We start from the raw sequence: 18,684 nt of genomic DNA on the forward strand, positions 1-18,684 counted from the left end.
CCTCTCCGGGTTGATTACACTGAGAGTAAGGTTTGATTATTACCTCTTAATGCTCTCTTCTTTTCCTTCTTATAATAGTATTTGTCCCCTCTCCTTCCCATGCCCTCTTTGTGTGTAATAGAATATCCTATTTTTCTTATTCACTCAAGTTTCTCTTGGTGTCCCCTACTATTCACCCCCTCTTTCCCATCCCCCATGTCATCTTAGATTATTTAGTATTCCACCCTCTCCCTGTGAATTATTCTTCTGATTACTATAATAGTGAATACTATAAAATGAATGGAGTTCACTGCAGAGAATTATACATAGCATTTCTCTACATAGGAATACAGATAATTAGAACTTACTGAGGCCCTTAAAAAGGCAAATTTAAAAATTATGAGTTTTCTTTCTTTCCCCTCTGTTTCTTATTTACCTTTTCAGGTTTCTCTTGATTTTTGTGGTTGGATATCAGACTTTCCATTTAGCCCTGGTCTTTTCTGTGCAAATACTTGGAAATCTTCAATTTTGTTGAATGCCCATACTTTCCCTTGGAAATATATAGTCAATTTTGATGGGTAGTTGATCCGTGGTTGCTGGCCCAGCTCTCTTGCCTTTCTGAATATCGTATTCTAAGCCTTGTGGTCTTTTAGAGTGGAGGCTGCCAGATCCTGTGTGATCCTGATTGGTGCTCCTTGATATTTGAATTGTCTCTTTCTGGCTTCTTGTAAGATTTTTTTTCTTTTACTTGGAAGCTCTTGAATTTGGCAATTATATTCCTGGGCGTTTTCTTATCTGGATCGAATGTTGCGGGTGATCTATGGATCCTTTCAATGTCTATATTGTCCTCTTGTTGTAGGACTTCAGGGCAATTTTGCTGAATAATTTCTTTTAGTATGGAGTCCAGGTTTCTATTAATTTCTGGTTTTTCTGGAAGACCAATTATTCTCAAATTGTCTCTTCTAGACCGGTTTTCTTGGCCTGTCACTTTCTCATTGAGATATTTCATGTTTCCTTCTATTTTTTCAGTCTTTTGACTTTGTTTTATTTGTTCTTGTTGTCTTGAGAGATCATTAGCTTCTAATTGCTCAATTCTAGCCTTTAGGGACTGGTTTTCAGCTATAATCTTTTGGTTTTCAGCTATGATCTTTTGGTTTTCCTTTTCAATCTGGTCATTTCTGGTGTTCAATTTGCTTATCAGTTCATTTGATTTCTGAGCCTCACTTTCCAATTGCAAGATTCTACCTTTTAAACTGTTATTTTCTTGCCAGATCTCTTCCATCTTCCTCAAAATCTCAGTTTTGAACTCTTCCATAGCTTGTGACCCATTTTCCTTATTTGAGTAGGGTCTGGGTGCTTGTTTGTTCTCCTCCTCTGTTTGCTCGGTTGTCTGGATTTTCTCTGTGTAAAAGTTGTCGAGTGTTAAAGACTTCTTTTTTTGTTGTTGTTAATCTTTCTCTTCTGAACTTCCTGAGTCTGGGTAGCCATCATTAGCCCAGCAGCTTCTCAGCTTTATCCTCGCACTCAGGGTTTGTCTGCGGTCTTTTGGCTCCTGAGGTCTGAGGTCTGGTTTTTTCTAAGGTCAAGCCCCCTGTTGGACCCCCTTGCTTGATCCTCTGCAGGAGGTTTCTTTACAAGTCTCAGGGCGCTGCTTCCACAGTCGTATACCCGTCTGCACTGGTTCCCCATTCAGGGTTTCAGAGCCTTAGCTCGCGGCTGTGTCTGCCTCTACCCGCACCTCTGCCTGTGTCTGCGCTCCATGTCCACGCTCCCAGTTTGTGTGCGTTCTTTAGCTTTTTGGGGACCTAAATCTTGCTGCCCTCAGGAACAGGCCCTGGATCTGCCAATGACTCGATGGGTGCCCTAAACTTGCTCTATTTCTTTTTAGCTGGCCTTGGCGCTATAGGTGGTGTGTGTGGAGGGAGTGGTGGGGGGTGGTTGCTCAGCCCGCGATTTAGTGAGAGGTGTTTCACCCCTTTATAGCATGGAAATGTCCCGATTCCACGTACCTTCCATGCTGCACCCTGTTTTGGGGTTCCTCCGTTCGTTTGGACTTGTTTTTATGTTCCCTTGAGGAGTCTTGTATGTTTAGGTCAGGAGAGGTTAAGAGCTGCTTTTTACTCTGCCACCATCTTAACCCGGAACCTAGTGTATTTTTTATAAATGTTTGGAGTTGTTGATTTTAATGTCTCAGAAGAGGAACCGCCATATTTATTTCCTCTGAATTTCCAGTTTGCTCTCCACCAGGATATTCCTTTTCCATATGCTTGTGATACTTGTTACCCTCAAAAGTAGCTTGATAGGGGCAGCTGGGTAACTCAGTGGAGTGAGAGTCAGGCCTAGAGACAGGAGGTCCTAGGTTCAAACCCGGCCTCAGCCACTTCCCAGCTGTGTGACCCTGGGCAAGTCACTTGACCCCCATTGCCCACCCTTACCAATCTTCCACCTATGAGACAATACACCGAAGTACAAGGGTTTAAAAAAAAGTAGCTTGATAGATTTATGTAGAAAATTTATAAATATTCTTTTGGACAAACATTTGATAAAATGTAAGTTCCCTTAAGACAGGCATCAAGTACATATAGACTCCAGTATCAGTGGTTTCCTTCAGAAAATGGAATTTCCATTTACATAACAGTTGAAATAAAAATCATAGATATGAGTTGCTTTAGGTTTTAAAATGTGACATACAGGAATAAAATTGGCTTTCTGTATTCCTTTTTTCCTTTGCTATATCAACTAATTGATTTCTTAAGATGAGAATCTAGTCTTCTTCTGTCTTGGATGCAACTGGAATTTTGTCAGCAGCTATTTTTGCTCCACTGAGGCAAATTGTAACAACGTCTTGCCTTTTCAACCTGTGTAACTCTTTACACAGATCTTCCATAGAGAATCCTAATGTATTGGCAGACTTTTTCTGACTCTTTTAAGGTTCCAGGATAAATTCTATAGTATTACTAGACTAGAAGATTAATAGAATAGTGTAGACAGAGCATGACTGGATTTTAGCAAATCATTTGCCAGTTTCTCATTCTGTTCTTGTGAACAAACACTAGAGAAATACAGGTTGTATGAGAGTACAAATGGTGGATTTGGATCTGATTGAGTGATTGTACAAGAAAGGATCACTAGTAATCGAACTATGTTAGCTTGGAGGAAGGTCTACTGGAAGCAATAGAGATGTATGGTTGGCTCTATGTTAACATTTGATTTTAACAAGTTAGGTATCTTTCAGTTTTATGTGACTTTAAAGATTTTAAGATTATGTTATTTAAGCCTTACCTGACACATTTGATGATAGAGTCAGGAATCAAATCAATCTTGAAGGTTTAGAACAGTGATTCCCAAAGTGGGTGCTACCTCCCCCTGGTAGGTACTTCAGTGATCCAGGAGGGCAGTGATGGCCACAGGTGCATTTATCTTTCCTATTAATTGCTATTAAAATTTAAAAAAATTAATTTCCAGGGAACTAAGTAATATTTTTTTCTGGAAAGGGGGAGGTAGGCCAAAAAAGTTTGGGAACCACTGGTTTAGAATGTCTAGCCAAACCCAATTAGATGAAATTTAATAAAAATTAATTTCTGACTCTCCATAGGGTTCAAAAAAGCCAAAACAACTCATAGATACAAGATCCATGACTAGTAAGTAATTTGTATTAATAAAAAGATGTTGAGGTTTCAAGGGAACTGCTACCTCAGTGTGAGACAATCAACCACTCGGTTAACGGCCTCGTACATGTTAGGTCCTAGAGTCAACCCTTTGACACTGCAACCAACAAAAGCTAACGTGATGTGAGAATACATTAAGAAAAGCATAATGTTTGAAAGGAGAGCAGTGTTAAATCTGCTGTGTGACCTTGGGAAGATCCTTTGGAGTATTATATTCAACCTGGGGTGCCATGTTTTAGAGAGAGCACTGATGAACTAGAGTGTATCCAAACAAAAGTGACAGGAATGGTGAGGGAGCTGGAAAGAATATTACTAAGGGGTCTAGGAGCTAGTTAGCTTGGAGAAGAAAAGATTTTTAGGAAGATCTGAAAACCATGTTCAAATGTTTGAAATTATTAGACTAATAATTAGTATTATTAATAATAACATTTATATAACACATTTTATGAATATTATTGCCTTTTATCATCACAGCAATCCTAAAAGGAAGGTGCTATCCCCATTTTACAGATAGTTAAAGATTAACTGACTTTCCCAGAATCACAGCTAGCAAATATCTGAGGCTGGTTTTGGACTCAGAACTTTCTGGCTCTAGGTACAGAGTTTTTTCCACTGTGTTCCCGAGCCACTTTTACTTGGCACTAGAATGTAGAACTAGGCATAATAGATAGAAATTGCAAAGACACATTTAAGCTTCAATTCAACATTTGTTCATTGGGTTTTTTATTACATCTAGGTGCAAGACACAGTGTTGGTTACTGGGAGATAGAAAGACCAAAAAAAAATGACACAATTCTTGCCTTCAGGGAGCTTATGTGGAATTCAACATGTATGGAGATAATGTATACAAATGTATACAAAGAGATTAAAAAGTATGTTCAGGAACTAGAGAGCCCTTACAATTGAGAGAACTATTATTGTTCAGTTGCATCTGACTTTTCATGACCACATTTGGGGTTTTCTTGGCAAAGATACCAGAGTGGTTAGCAATTTCTTTCTCCAGCTCATTTTATAGATGAGAGAACTGAGGTCAACAGGGTTAGGCGACTTGCCCAGGGTCATATAACTAATAAGTGTCTGTGGCTAGATTAGAACTCAGGAAGATGAATCTTCCTGACTCCAGGTCTGGCCCTCTATCCGCTGCACCACCTAGATTCTCCTTGAAGGTGGCACCAAAATAGAGACTGTGAGAGAGCTTGCTAGCAAGAAAAATTTCCCAATAATTGGATCTGTCCTCAAATGGAATAGGCTGTCCCAAGAAGTAATGAGCTCTCCTTTACTGAAGATCTTCAAACAAAAGCTTGAAAACCCATTTTCCAGGATATTGTAGAAGCTATAGCTGTTTAGATATGATTTAGACCCAATGGTCAATAAATTCTTTTCTCACTCTGAATGCCACAGTTGGCTGGCTAATTTGCTCTTTTTGAGTTCTCAATTCATAACAAGACCCCATCCTTTTCTGATCTTGTATGACCCTGAATAGGTCTTCTGAGTTACCTCTAGCTTGCAAGTCACCATTAAGAATGTTCTATGATCAGTCTAAACCCACTGGATTAATTATCATCGCTTACAAGATCATTGGGGTTTCATGATTCATAGTCATGTCACTTGAAAGAGGTGAAAGAAAACTATTTGCCTTTGATCTTTCAAAAACTTTATTAAAAAACAAACAAACAAAAAAAAAAAAAACAACCCACCGGAGTTCCCCTAGGCTGAAATTAACTACCCTTGCTAAATCCTGAATTTTCTCAGATTCAAAGTTCCCTCCTAGGTGTGGGATTGGTCCTTATATAGACCAATCCTGAGTCTAGAAGTAAGGGGGTGTAGTCCCTCCCTATCACGGGATGGGTCCATCCAGCACCAATCCCACACCAGGAAGTAGGGGGCGTGGTCTCTCCCCCAGCACGGGATTGGTCCATTCAAGACCAATCCCATGCCGGGAAGTAGGGGGAGGGACCCCTGGGGCGTGAAATCCACACTCCAATGTACTCAATGGTTCAGGCGAAATAATACCTTCAAGAAAGACTCTTCAGCTGGGCGTTAATGTGGCAAAGGCTCTTTTCTTTCATCCTCGTGATGATGGGTACTCATGAGCTAGTGCTACAGGTGTTACAGACAGCGAGCAAGTACAAGGAATGGGAGCGCACAAGCTCCCTTTTATTCTAGTCAGTGCCCCCCTCCTTCACCCCTGGCCAGTTACTAGAGAGTTATAATCTAGTCCTGAGAGCCAGCCAAATGGAACACAATTTACAACCCCAATCATCCACAGGGGTTTTAACCAATAAAAGTAAAACAACTTCACCTGTTAGCCTCTTAAAGGATTAACCTATCATTTGTTCCCCATCATGTCCTGCAGAGGTACATGTGGGGAAAAGGAGCTTAAACTAAGAATGTGAAACAACCTTTTTTTTTTTTTTAACTCCATTATATAGAGTTATGAGAGATGTCCGCCATCTTGTCAGGACTTGTTCCTCACAATGACCAACCACAATCTTGGAAAACTAATGATAAAACATGCCACCCATGCCTGATAAAGATCTTATGATCTCAGAGTATACAGACTGAAGAATGCTATTTTGTTTTGATTTGGCTAATATGGGAGCTTGCTTTGCTTGACCATACGTGTTTTGTTTTTTCTTGCTTTCTCAGTGCTATGTGGAAAAAGAGACATGAGGGAGATAATTTGGAACTGAAAATAAAATAAGATCAATTTTATAAAAAAAATCTTGCATTTTGAAAAGACAATTCATGGGAAAGAAGGACTTCAATATTCACAGTTATTGAATTTCAAGTTGCCCTGGCCATAAATGTTCCCCACACATGCACCCCATTCTCATGCTATTTTAAGTTTATGCCCACGCTCACCCAGGGTCCCTAAGCATTGGTTAACAAATGCACTCCAGACATATGCCAGATAGGTGGAACAGTAGATAGAGCATTGGACTTGGAGTAAGGAAGACCTGAGTTCAAATCTGCCTGAGATACTCCCTACCTATATTATCCTGGTCAAATCACAACTTCTATCAGCCTCAGTTTCCTAATTTATAAAATGGATGTAACAGCAGAAAAGAGCACAAAGTTGCTCTGAGGAATGAGATAAGATGTATAAAGAGCTTTGCAAATCTTGAAATGTTCTAAAAATGCCATTATTATGAGTGGAATGATATATAATTGTTATTCTTGCTTTGTCTTCTGTTCAGTAAATGTTTTGATTAAAAATTGAAAAAAATCGATTACAGGGCTGGCCCACCAGCCTGACAACTACATCTTTGCCCTCTCTAAAGGAGGAGGGGAAAGACTGAGGAGTGCTGGCTAAGGTAGGAAAGAATGTTGCATTCAGCCCAGAACTGAAGCATCTCTCACTGACTATTCACCCTGCAAATAAAAGCCTGAGCTTAGCAGGTAGTGAAAATAGTCAAGCAGATATCGATTTTCATCATATCAATGACAACTCTGTTGTTTTTTAGAGTTTGCAAAGGTTTTGTATACTTCATCTCATTTGAATCTCCCAGCCTGAGAATTTTGAATGAGAAACTTGAAGAATTAAAAAATTAAATTTAAATTAAATTTAAAAAATACTGCTCAGAACCCAAGCATTATCCTATGCCTTCTGAAACCAAGGGAAGGGAAGAAGTAGAGAGGAGCTACTGGAAAGGGAATGAAATGTAATTAGGCTAGGTCCTATAAGCCTTGCCTCTTTTGGTGTGAAAAGCTACAATAATCACTCTTATTTCCATAATTCTATGTCAAACCTTTAATAGGCATGGAAAAAATGAAGCAAAAAATGAAACACACAATGATTAGTCATTTCAAAATGCCAAAGTTGTTCCTTTTGAATCATGTAATAATGCATTTATAAACATGATGGGGGAGAAGAGAGTTTTGAAAGGAGCCCTTTTGTTGTATCATTAATAAAATTCTATGGAACTGACTAAGAAATAAAATCCCTAAGGAGATTCTCCCAGCATTCTTTCAAATCAATAAAAGACATAGGAATGTTAACTAAGGATGAAGTTTAATATCAAGAACTAAGCAAATCTGAATTCCCAATTTGCTTTTTTCCCCATCTGCCTCCCTGCTCTTTCCCTGCCATCCTGCCCAACCCACTTTCTGTATTCAGACTTAAATCCCTCTTCCTATATTTTCCTTATTTTTATTATTCTTCTTCCTTCTTGTCTCTTTTACTTGGTTCCTACAATTCTTTCTGCCCTCTTCCAACCTTTCCGCATCCCTACCTTTAGGTCACAGAATTTAGAAGAGAGCTTAGAAACCTTTTATTTTACACTAAAAGAAATTAAGGTTAAGTGAAGTGACTTTCTCAAGGTTAAAGAAATAGTAAGATTCAAGCCCAAGTCCTTTCATTCCAAAGGCAGTGTTCTTTTTAAGCTGCCTCCTATACCTATCACCACTCCACAGTTATCAAGGGACCAATTGAAGTAACTAGCTCCAAGATGCTCTCCATCTCCATTCGTCAAATAACAGCTGGATCCAGTAGCTTGGTTATTTCTTCTGATCCCGATGTTTTTTTAATAGACTGCAAGAGAGGGAAGAACAGCCAGATTCATTGGGGTATAGAATCCTATCTTACCCTATAGAGAAGTAGAAGGGGAATAAGAAGGGAGGGAAGTACTGTAAGGGAGGTGGAAGCAGGAAGTGGTTAAAAGTAAAACACTGGTGTGGCAGAAAAGAGTGAAAGGAAAAAGGGTAGGATTAAAAAAGGAAACCAATATGGTGGGGAATACACAAATGATAATCATTACTGTGAATTGGGGGATGAACTCACCTACAAGAAGGAAGTGAATAGAAGAGTGGATTAAAAAACAGAATCCTATCATATGTTGCTTACAAGAAACACATTTGAGGTAGGTAGACATACACAGTGTAAAGGTAAGAGGCTGGAGCAGAATCTATTGGGCTTCAACTGAGACAAAAAAGCAGCAGTAGTAATCATGATCTCAGACAAAGTTAAAGCAAAAATAGATCTGATTAAAAGAGATAAAAGAGGTAATTACATCTTGATAAAAGGTAATATAGACAATGAAGAAATATCAGTCCTTAACATATATGCACCAAATAGTGTAGAATCTAAATTTTTAAAGAAGAAACTAAAGGAGCTTAAGGATGAAATAGTAAAATTATACTAATGGGGGACCTCAACCTTCCCCTATCAGAACTAGACTAATCTGGGGCAGCTGGGTAGCTTAGTATATTGAGAGTCGGACCTAGAGATGGGAGGTCCTAGGTTCAAAGCCGGCCTCAGACACTTCCCAGCTGTGTGACCCTGGGCAAGTCACTTGACCCCCATTGCCCACCCTTACCACTCTTCCACCTATGAGCTAATACAAAGAAATTAAGGGTTTAAAAAATTTAAAAAAATAAAAAAGAACTAGATTAATCTAACCAAAAAATAAATAAGAAAGAAGTAAAGGAAGCGAATGAACTTTTTGAAAAATTAAATTTAATAGATATTTAGAGAAAATTGAATAGGGATAAAAAGGAATACGCCTTCTTTTCAGCAGCACATTGTACATATACAAAAATTGACCATGTACTCGAACATAAAAACTTCACAACCAAAATATAGAAAAATAGAAATAATAAATGTAACTTTTTCAGATCATAATGCAATAAAAATCATAATCAATAATGGTTCATGGAAAGGCAAATTAAAAATTAATTGGAAACTAAATAATATAACTCTTCAAAATTGGTATATCAATGAACAAATCATAGAAACAGTCACTGCTTTAGTTGAAAAGAATGGCAATGAGGAGACAACATATCAAAATTTGTGGGATACAGTAAAAGCAATACCCAGGGGAAATTTTATATCTCTGAATTCTTATATCAATAAAATAGAGAAAAATCATATCAGTGAATTGGGCATGCTACTAAAAAAAACTAGAAAAAGAACAAATTAAAAATCCCCAGTTAAAGACAAAATTGGAAATCTTAAAAATCCAAGGAAAAATTAATAAAAGTGAAAGTAAAAGAACTATTGAACTTAATAAATAAGAGTAGGAACTGGTTCTATAAAAAATTAATAGAGTATTGGTTAATATGATTTAATTTAATTTGCCTGTGGCACCTTTTATCAAGATGTATTTTCCTTCCTTATCTCTTTTAATTAAATCAATTTTTGCTTTTGCTTTGTCTATGCTCATTATTGCTACCCCTCTTTTTTAAACTTTAACTGAAGTGTAATAGATTCTTCTCCAATCCCTTACTTTTACCGCATGTATGTCTCCCTGCTTTAAAAATGTTTCTTGTAGGCAACATATTGTGATATTCTGGTTTTTAATCCACTCTGCTATCCTTTTCCATTTTATGGGTGAGTTTATCCTATTAACATTCATAGTTAAGATTATTAATTGTGTTTCTATCCATCTTATTTTTCTCCTGTTAACCCCCTCTCCTTTCAGCCTTTCCCTGTTCATAGATGTTTTACTTCCACCCCCTACCTCCTCCAATTTGCCCTCCTTTTTGTTCATCCCCCTTCCCTACTATTTCTTTATAAGGTAAGGTAGATTTCTATAACTGCCTGAGTGTGAGTGTCATTCTCACTTTGATATTAGGACAATGAGAGTCAGCTTCAAACATTACCACTGCCCCTTCATCATCTTCTCCTCCACTGTATTGACTCATTCTCCTCTTCATGATAGTTTATTCCCTTCTATCTCTCCTTTTCTCTTTTCTCCATGTGATCCCCTTTCCTGTCCTTTGGGGATTTTTTTGTATCAGCCCATCCTATTCAGTTTATTCCCTTCTTTCTGTCTATACTCTTTCTCATTGTCTTAGTAGTGATAAAGTTCTTAAGTATCTTAGTTACTTCAGGCATCTTTAGTACTTTAAATATCTTAAATATCTTACATATCATTGATAGCTTAGGCATCTCAATTATCACCTTCCCAGGTATGAATGTACTCAATTCAATTTTACTGAAACCCATAAGTCTTCACTTTTTATGTTTCTTTTGAGATTTGAATTTGCTCTTCGAAGTTTCTTTTCAGCTCCTTTTTATTTTTTGGTTAGGAAAGTCTGTAAGTCCTTCCTTTCATTAAATATCAATATTTTCCCCTGGAGGATTATGTTCAGTATTGATGGGCATGTAATTCTTGGTTGTAGTCCTAAATTCTATGCCTTTCAGAATATCATATTCTATGTCTTCTGGTCCTTTAATGTAGAAGCTGTTATTTCCTGTGTAATACTCTCAGACACTAAAATATTTCATTTTTTTTCCTTCTGACAACTTGAAATAATTTTTCCTTGTCCTGGGAGTTCTGGGATTTGGCTATATCTCCTGGGGTATTTTATTTGAGGGTCTCTTTCAGGAGGGGACTGTTGGATTCTTTCAATTTTGAATTTTCCCTCTTCTGTGAGGATATCTGGGCAGTTTTCTCTGATGATTTCTTGTAAGATGGTGTCCTGGGTCTTTGTTTGATTATGGGTTTTAGGTATTCTGATAAATCTTCAGTTGTTTTTTTTCCAGTAAAGTACTTCAGATTTTCCTCTATTTTTCCATTCTTTTGATTTTGTTTTATAGTTTCCTGATGTCTTATGAATTCATTAGGTTCTGCTTGCTCAATTCTAATTTTAATGATTTATTTTCTTCCTTGAGTTTTGTGGTTCTTTTTCCCATTTGACCAATTTTACTCTGATGTTTTGCCTAGTGATTTTTTCTTAGCTCCACTTACAGTTGGTTCATTCTAATCATTACATTGTTTTCTTCAATGTATCTTTGTGCCCCCATTTCCTTTAGAACAATTCTTGTTTTTAAAGAGTTGATTTTTTTCAGTAAAATTTTTACCTGACTATTGAGTTTTTCTGTAAATTCTATAAAGTTTTTCCAGGTATTCTTTTGGGGCCTGACATCCTTTCACACGTTCCTTTGAAGCTTGACATGTTTCCTTTTGGGCACTGATATCCTCTTATGAGGGAACTACTCTTTTGACCATGGTTGTGACCAGAAGAAGGAATTATGTGCAGAAATAAGAATGATAAGACTCTTGCAAGAAAGCAATCATTCTAAGTTCTTGATAGACTATTCCTAGGTTTCTCTTAAACATCTGATGTGTATTCTATATTTGGGGAGAACAGAATTAAAAGGCTCTAGTTAAAGGATTGGTAAAAGCCTAAATATTTCATGGGGAAAGTTAGTCCCAAAGGAACAAAAACTCACAAAAGTGAAAATTAGGTAAGCACAACAAATTTTACCAAAGGAAAAGAAATGAGCAGCTGTCTAAATAGAACAATAGGAGGTACAGGGAATTTACCAATGACTTAAATTATTTTTTAAATACACATACAGAACATGGAAGTAAGGGCATACAACAGGATGAAAACAAAACACTGTGACCGGGGCAGCTGGGTAGCTCAGTGGAGTGAGAGTCAGGCCTAGAGACAGGAGGTCCTAGGTTCAAACCCGGCCTCAGCCACTTCCCAGCTGTGTGACCCTGGGCAAGTCACTTGACCCCCATTGCCCACCCTTACCACTCTTCCACCTATGAGACAATACACCGAAAAGTACAAGGGTTTAAAAAAAATACAAAAAAAAAAAACACTGTGACTGATAAAGCTGAGGAAGAAATAGCTGATGCTGGTAATAAATTATATGGATCTCAAAAAATTATAGAGGATACTAGGTATTTATTTCTCTTTGCTATATTCCCAGCAAGAGAAAGATCAAAGAAGGCAGAGGACTGCTGCTGAGAAGGAGATAATGGATGACAAAATGCAGAAACACTCAGCTCTTCCTTTGTTTCTGTTTTCTCTGATGAAAGGGTCTTTGAACTGGAAAAGTTAAAGCAAAAATGATTAATAATTGATCAATCAACAAGGAGGTAGGTAGTGCAATTGTCTGGGTGTTAGATTTAGTGTCAGAAAGACGAGTTTGAATCTTGTCTCAACATTTCATAGCAATGTAACCATGGGGAAGACATTTAACTTCTCTCAGCCTCAGTTTCCTCAATGGTAAAATAATAGTAATAATACCAAATAAAATAACATTTTGGTGCAAGCTTTAAAGCACTATGTGAGTGTTAGTTATAATTATTAATCACTTACAGATAAAAGCAAAAAAGTACTTGCCCTTGAGAAGCTTATATTCTAACAGGGAATTAAAGCTCTCATGAGTATAGAGGTGGCAACAGGTACCTCTCTAATGTATGGCATGTCTTTACTCCTAGATGGACTTCATCTTATGATGTTGAGAAAACTAGTGAAAATTATTTTTAGGCAACTGTTGATAATTTTTGAAAAATTGTGGTGGAGAGTTCTTGAGTTGAGCAAAGGTTACGATTTTCAAAAACAAGGGGATAGACTCCTTAAGGCAATTTGATTTTGATTTCAGAAAACATTTTAGATCATATTAAAGGTGAGATGTGCTAGAATGGGCTTATAAAACAAGCCATAGCAGACAGACTCCCCCCACCTCCTTTTTGACATAGCTTCTTAAAAGTCAGGGGAATGCCACAAATACGTTTCACTTGGATTTCAACAAGATACATGAAAAAGTATTTTTACTGTCCTTGTGGAGGAAAAATATAGGACAATTAAGTACATTCAGAACTGGTTGAATGTCTTAAAGAGCCAGTGTCAATTTGGAGGGAGATCTCAGTGGAAAGCCTCAGGGATCTATCCGTAGTCCTGTGCTAGTTGATTTTTTATCAGTGCCTTGACTATTGGTGTGCCAATTAGTTTTTACAGTGAAACAAATCAGAGAGGACCATGTTGGGTGGTGATATGTGGAAATATTTTGACAAGCTAAGACAATGATGAAGTCTGAGAAGATAAAATTCTATAGAGATGGGGCAAAGTCCTACCCTTTCTTTGAAAATCAACCGCATAGGACAGAATGAAGGAGGCTTGGCTAGAAAACAATTTATGCGCCAAAACTCCAGAACTTTTAGCAGACTATGAGAACAAACATGTAGACTGTGTGACATGGAAGCCCCCAAAGCTAACACAGTCTTAGACTCAATTAGGATGGGTATAATATCCAGAGTGAAGGTCATAAGATCTCATCTCTATAGGGAAGGGAATGCAGAGAGCCATGAAGTAATCCTTCTGTTCCTCCTATTGTGGGAGAAGCACACCTCAGTTTGTAGCAGGCTTTTGCTCTAAGAATGGAAGACTCAAATTCTGCTCAATCCAGAAGAAAAGAATTTTATTTGAAGAAGAGATTTAAGATAGGATAATAGCCTAATAACCTGGGGGCTAATCAGGCATCCCAAGGACTGATGGATTATCCCAGGGGCTACTAAAGTAGCCTCTCTGGAGTTGATAGAGTAGCAGCTCTCCAGGTGTGGAGTAGCAGCTCCAGGTTCAGAGTAGCAGCTCCAAATGTGGAGTAGCAGCTCTGCCCTCATTGGATCAGGGTTGGCATATTTATTAGGATCTGGGGCTAGTCATTTCCCATTTCAGAGAAATCTTCAACTTTCCCCAAAACCCTGGAAAGTGGATATGGCCCAATTCAGGTGGAGGTGTGTTTTGTGGTTGGACACTTACCTCATAAGGAATAAGGAGAATGCAAAGGTTTGGGGAATTCTTCTGGAATCCCTTAGTGTGCAAGTTCCACGTTCTTCTCATTGTCCACCTTGTCATTATTTGTTAATATAGGAGAGGTATTGCTATCCTTCTGGAATGAGACCACATGAGGGGATTCAGTACACTGGAGGACAACTATAGGTAATTAATTATGTCTAATAGTTGAGAACTAAATTCAATAAGGAATAATATCAGTAATTAATTAAAAAAACAGATTAGGTACCAAGCTGGTAACCAGTATAGAACATTACAGGTTCAGTAAAGGTAATTGATGAACTAATCAACAGTACAGATTCTGCAATTCATGCTTGACCAATGTGGAAACTACAGATTTTCTGTTAATGTTTAACTAGAACTAACTGTTGAGAACTACAGGATTTCAGAGTATATGGGTCTTGTTCCTATTACCACCCCTCACTGCCCATTGCCAGCCTCCATCACTCTCTGATTTATTATTTTTTAAAACTCTTAACCTTCTGTCTTAGAATCACTTGTGTGTATTGGTTCCAAGGCAGAAGAGCAGTAAAGGCTAGGCAATGGGGGTTAAGTGACTTGCCCAGAGTCACAGAGCTGGGAAGTATCTGAGACCAGATTTGAACCCCAGACCTCCCATCTCTAGACCTGGTTCTCAATTCACTGAGCCACCTAACTGATCCCCCTAATTTATATAGCATTTTTAGGTTCCTACTATGTACCAGACACTGTATTACACAATGAAGCATGCAAAGAAAGGTAAAAGATGATCCTAACTATTAGTTTCTAATCTTCCCTCAAGGTTCCCATGACAACTCTTCCCCTTTGCTTACTTCACTGAAGAAACTGAGATCATTCCCATAAATCCTTGTCTTCTTCCCTAATCTTCCTTCCACATTCTCCACTATCTCTCCTTTACTCTCTCTGCAGAGGCGATTTTTCTCCTTTTTTTAAGGCCACCCCCTGCTTTAATATTTCTTTATCTGCTGGTTTGTTCTCTACTGCTTCCTAACATCCTAAACAAATCTCAGTTGATCCTACATTTCTCCTGAGATATCACCCCATCCATATTTTTCCTTCCTTAGGTGAACTCCTTGAAAAAGTCATCGGTACTCAATGCTTCCACTCCATCTCCTCTTAATCTCTTCTGCACCCTGTACAATATGGCTCCCAAACATATCATTCAAATGAAGCTACTTTTGCAAGTTAAGAATAATCTTTTAGGGGCAGCTGGGTAGCTCAGTGGATTGAGAGCCAGGCCTAGAGATGGGAGGTCCTAGGTTCAAATCTGGCCTCAGACACTTCCCAGCTGTGTGACCCTGGGCAAGTCACTTGACCCCCATTGCCTACCCTTACCACTCTTCCACCTTTAAGTCAATACACAGAAGTTAAGGGTTTAAAAAAAAATTAAAAAAAAAAAGAATAATCTTTTAATTGTTCAATCATTTCTCAGTCCTTTTCTTCCTTGACCTTTCTGTAACATTTGAAAATGCTAACCATATTTTCTCCTCTCTGTTTTCATGGCATAGCTGAGTGATACAGTGGATAGAGGACTAGATGTGGAATCAGGAAGATCTGAGTTCAAATTCTCCCTTTTTTACTAGCTGTGTGATCATCGACAAGTGTATCCCTTCTCTAGGTTTCATTTCTAAATGGGGCTGATAGGAATAGCATCTACCTCACAGAGTTATCATGAGGATAAAATGAGATACATGGGTAGTACTTTGAAAATTCTGAAGTGCTATATCAACACTATTATTATTATTTTCATCATCACCATCATCATCATCATCATCATCATTATCATCATCATCATCACCTTTTGGACTACTCCTCAGTTTCCTTTGCTTGATCTTCATCTATATCATGCCCACTTAGTATGGCTGTGTCTCAAGGACCTGTCTTGGGTTTTCTTGTATTCCCATGGTAAGTCCATCCACTCACAAACTACATCTATGATTCCAAGATCTATATATTCATACCTCATCTCTCTTCTTAGTTCCAATTCCACGTAGTTGTTGTTCAGTTACTTTTCAGATATGTCAGACTCTTCATGACCCCATTTGGGGTTTTCTTGGCAAAGATACTAGAATGGTTTGCCATTTCCTTCTCCAGCTCATTTTACAGATGAGAAAACTGAGATCAACAGGGTTAAATGACTTTTCTAGAGTCACACAGCTAGTAAGTGTCTGAGGCCATATTTGAACTCAGGAAGAGGAGTTTTCCTGATTCCAGCCCAAGTGCTCTATCCACTGTGCCATCTAGCTGCCTTATATAACCAACTGCTTATTGTACATTTTGAATGAGATTTTGAAGACATCTTAAACTCAGTAACTACAAGACTCATTATCTTTCTCCCTCCAAATAAAATTTTAAAATCCCTCTTCTTTCAAATTCTCTGTTACTATCAGGTAACCACTCTTCCATTCATTCAGGTTTGCAACTTTGGTGTCATCTTTGGCTTCTCAATTTTACTCACCCCACATATCTGGCCCATTTCCAAATCCTATTGCTTTTACCACTACAATATCTCTCACACATGTGCCCTTCTTTCTATACACACAGCCATCCATTTCAGACCTCATCACCACTTGTTTGGGCTATTACAATTGAGAGCCCCAAGAAAAGCATCTTTTAAACTTCTAAAGACCATAAAAGGAAAGAGAAATTGTGATACGTATAGTAGTCAATACCTGGAAAATTACTATATTTGTGAAAGACAGACAATACCTCTCAGAGGGATTTGGGAAGCCTAATGAAACTAGGATTTTAAAATGCTTTATGCTCTTGGAAGAAAGATGAAAATATGAGAATTCTCTTGAGACTTATTCCTTGTCAACATAAGGGATTTGTTGGTATGGGGACAGAAGAGACCTCTAGAAATTCAAGGACTTTCCAATTAATAGTGGGCTTTAGATTCCAATCACGAAAAATTGATTTGAAAAGCATCTAGTCTGGAAATGTCCTCCTACAGTCACAAAATATGGTGAATGTGCTCTGTGGAAAAACACAGGCTTAGCCAAAAGGCAGCTGAGAGGCTCCTTTGTGACATTTTCATTCAGGAAGCATTTCTGAATTTTGAATTTCTAGCATTTTAACCTGTTGGTGTTTATGGGCAGTGCTCAGACTCCATTTTTTGACTATGTAGAAATCTGAGACTGTGCTTGCTATACCTACCAGCTATGACTATGATTTGACACAGGTGAGGGGATCCCCTGATCCTCACTCCCTACCAAGTATCTTCTCCACATATACATCATCTCTGATTGTACCTGAAATTTTCACATTCTTTATCCTGTAGGCCAAAGCCTTGAATTTTCCCCACTTAAAGAAAATTCAAATGCTACTGGGGAAAGGTTAAGCTGGGTGTTCTTAATTTTTTTCATTATGAACTACTTTGACAATCTGGTGAAGCCTATGACACTTTCTCAGAATAAAATTTATAAATGCCTAAAATATAAAGGATTACTCTATTGATTCCAAGATGGAAGGTAAGGGTTTAAAAATGAAGAATAATATATGTAGGATTACAAAAGGAGCTGACTCTATTGAAATAAAAATGCATTTTTTGCCATCAAAGATAAATGACTCCTTAAAATCTGTTCATGAAACTTTTAGGAGTCACAGGACTCCAAGTTACTTATGAATGCCAGAATTCAAACAAATTAACTGAGGAGTTAATTGTTTAGTTTATCAATCTGGGTTGTCAGTTCCTAGTTTCTATTTTGGCTAGCAAAGTCCTGATGGAATGGAAATAAGACATATACATTCTAATGAACCCTAGACTTATAGTAAAGAATGCTGATGTCTCTTGTGTTAGTGAACACATTCACTAATAGGTTATCAATAAACCTTTTAGAAATAATAACAGAAATTTAAAAAAACATCTTGTAAAAAGGTCAAATGAATATGAAGGATTCCTTTAAAATCCTAAAACTTGATTAACACTCCCCTTTTCCTGATGGAGTACCCAAGGTGGGGCTGATGATGGGTGGCACTAGTCTTTGAGTCAACTAAAGAAGAAAGAGATGAGGAAAAGTCTAAGGGGGGGTGAGAGTGGTGATGGAAGGGAAGAATAACTCAAACCATCTTTGTCAACTTGCCAAGGGAAGTTGGCATGGGCACAGTCTGAGACAGATTCTGTTATGACCAAGATTATGGTGATGCTTTGACTTTGATCAGTCCCCATGAGTTAAAATGAAACACCAGGGATGGCAGAGAAGTCACAGCCAGCATATATTTATGACTATTATTTATTAACTTCTGTCTCAGAGACCCAAGATAGATCTGTCTGCCTCCATGACATACCAGCGTGGTACTATGGAAATGGCTCTGGAGTTAGATCCTGAGTTTGAATCCTGAATTTGCTGTTTACTCCTGTGTCACCTTGAGCAAGCTACTCCATCTCCCAAAGTCAGTTTGCTCTTCTTTAAAATGAGATGACTAGAGTAGAGTAGATGGCCTTCGAAGTCCTCTCTCTCTCTCTCTCTCTCTCTCTCTCTCTCTCTCTCTCTCTCTC

The sequence above is a fragment of the Gracilinanus agilis genome, chromosome 2, assembly GCF_016433145.1.
Source record: "Gracilinanus agilis isolate LMUSP501 chromosome 2, AgileGrace, whole genome shotgun sequence".
Taxonomy (NCBI): Eukaryota; Metazoa; Chordata; class Mammalia; order Didelphimorphia; family Didelphidae; genus Gracilinanus; species Gracilinanus agilis.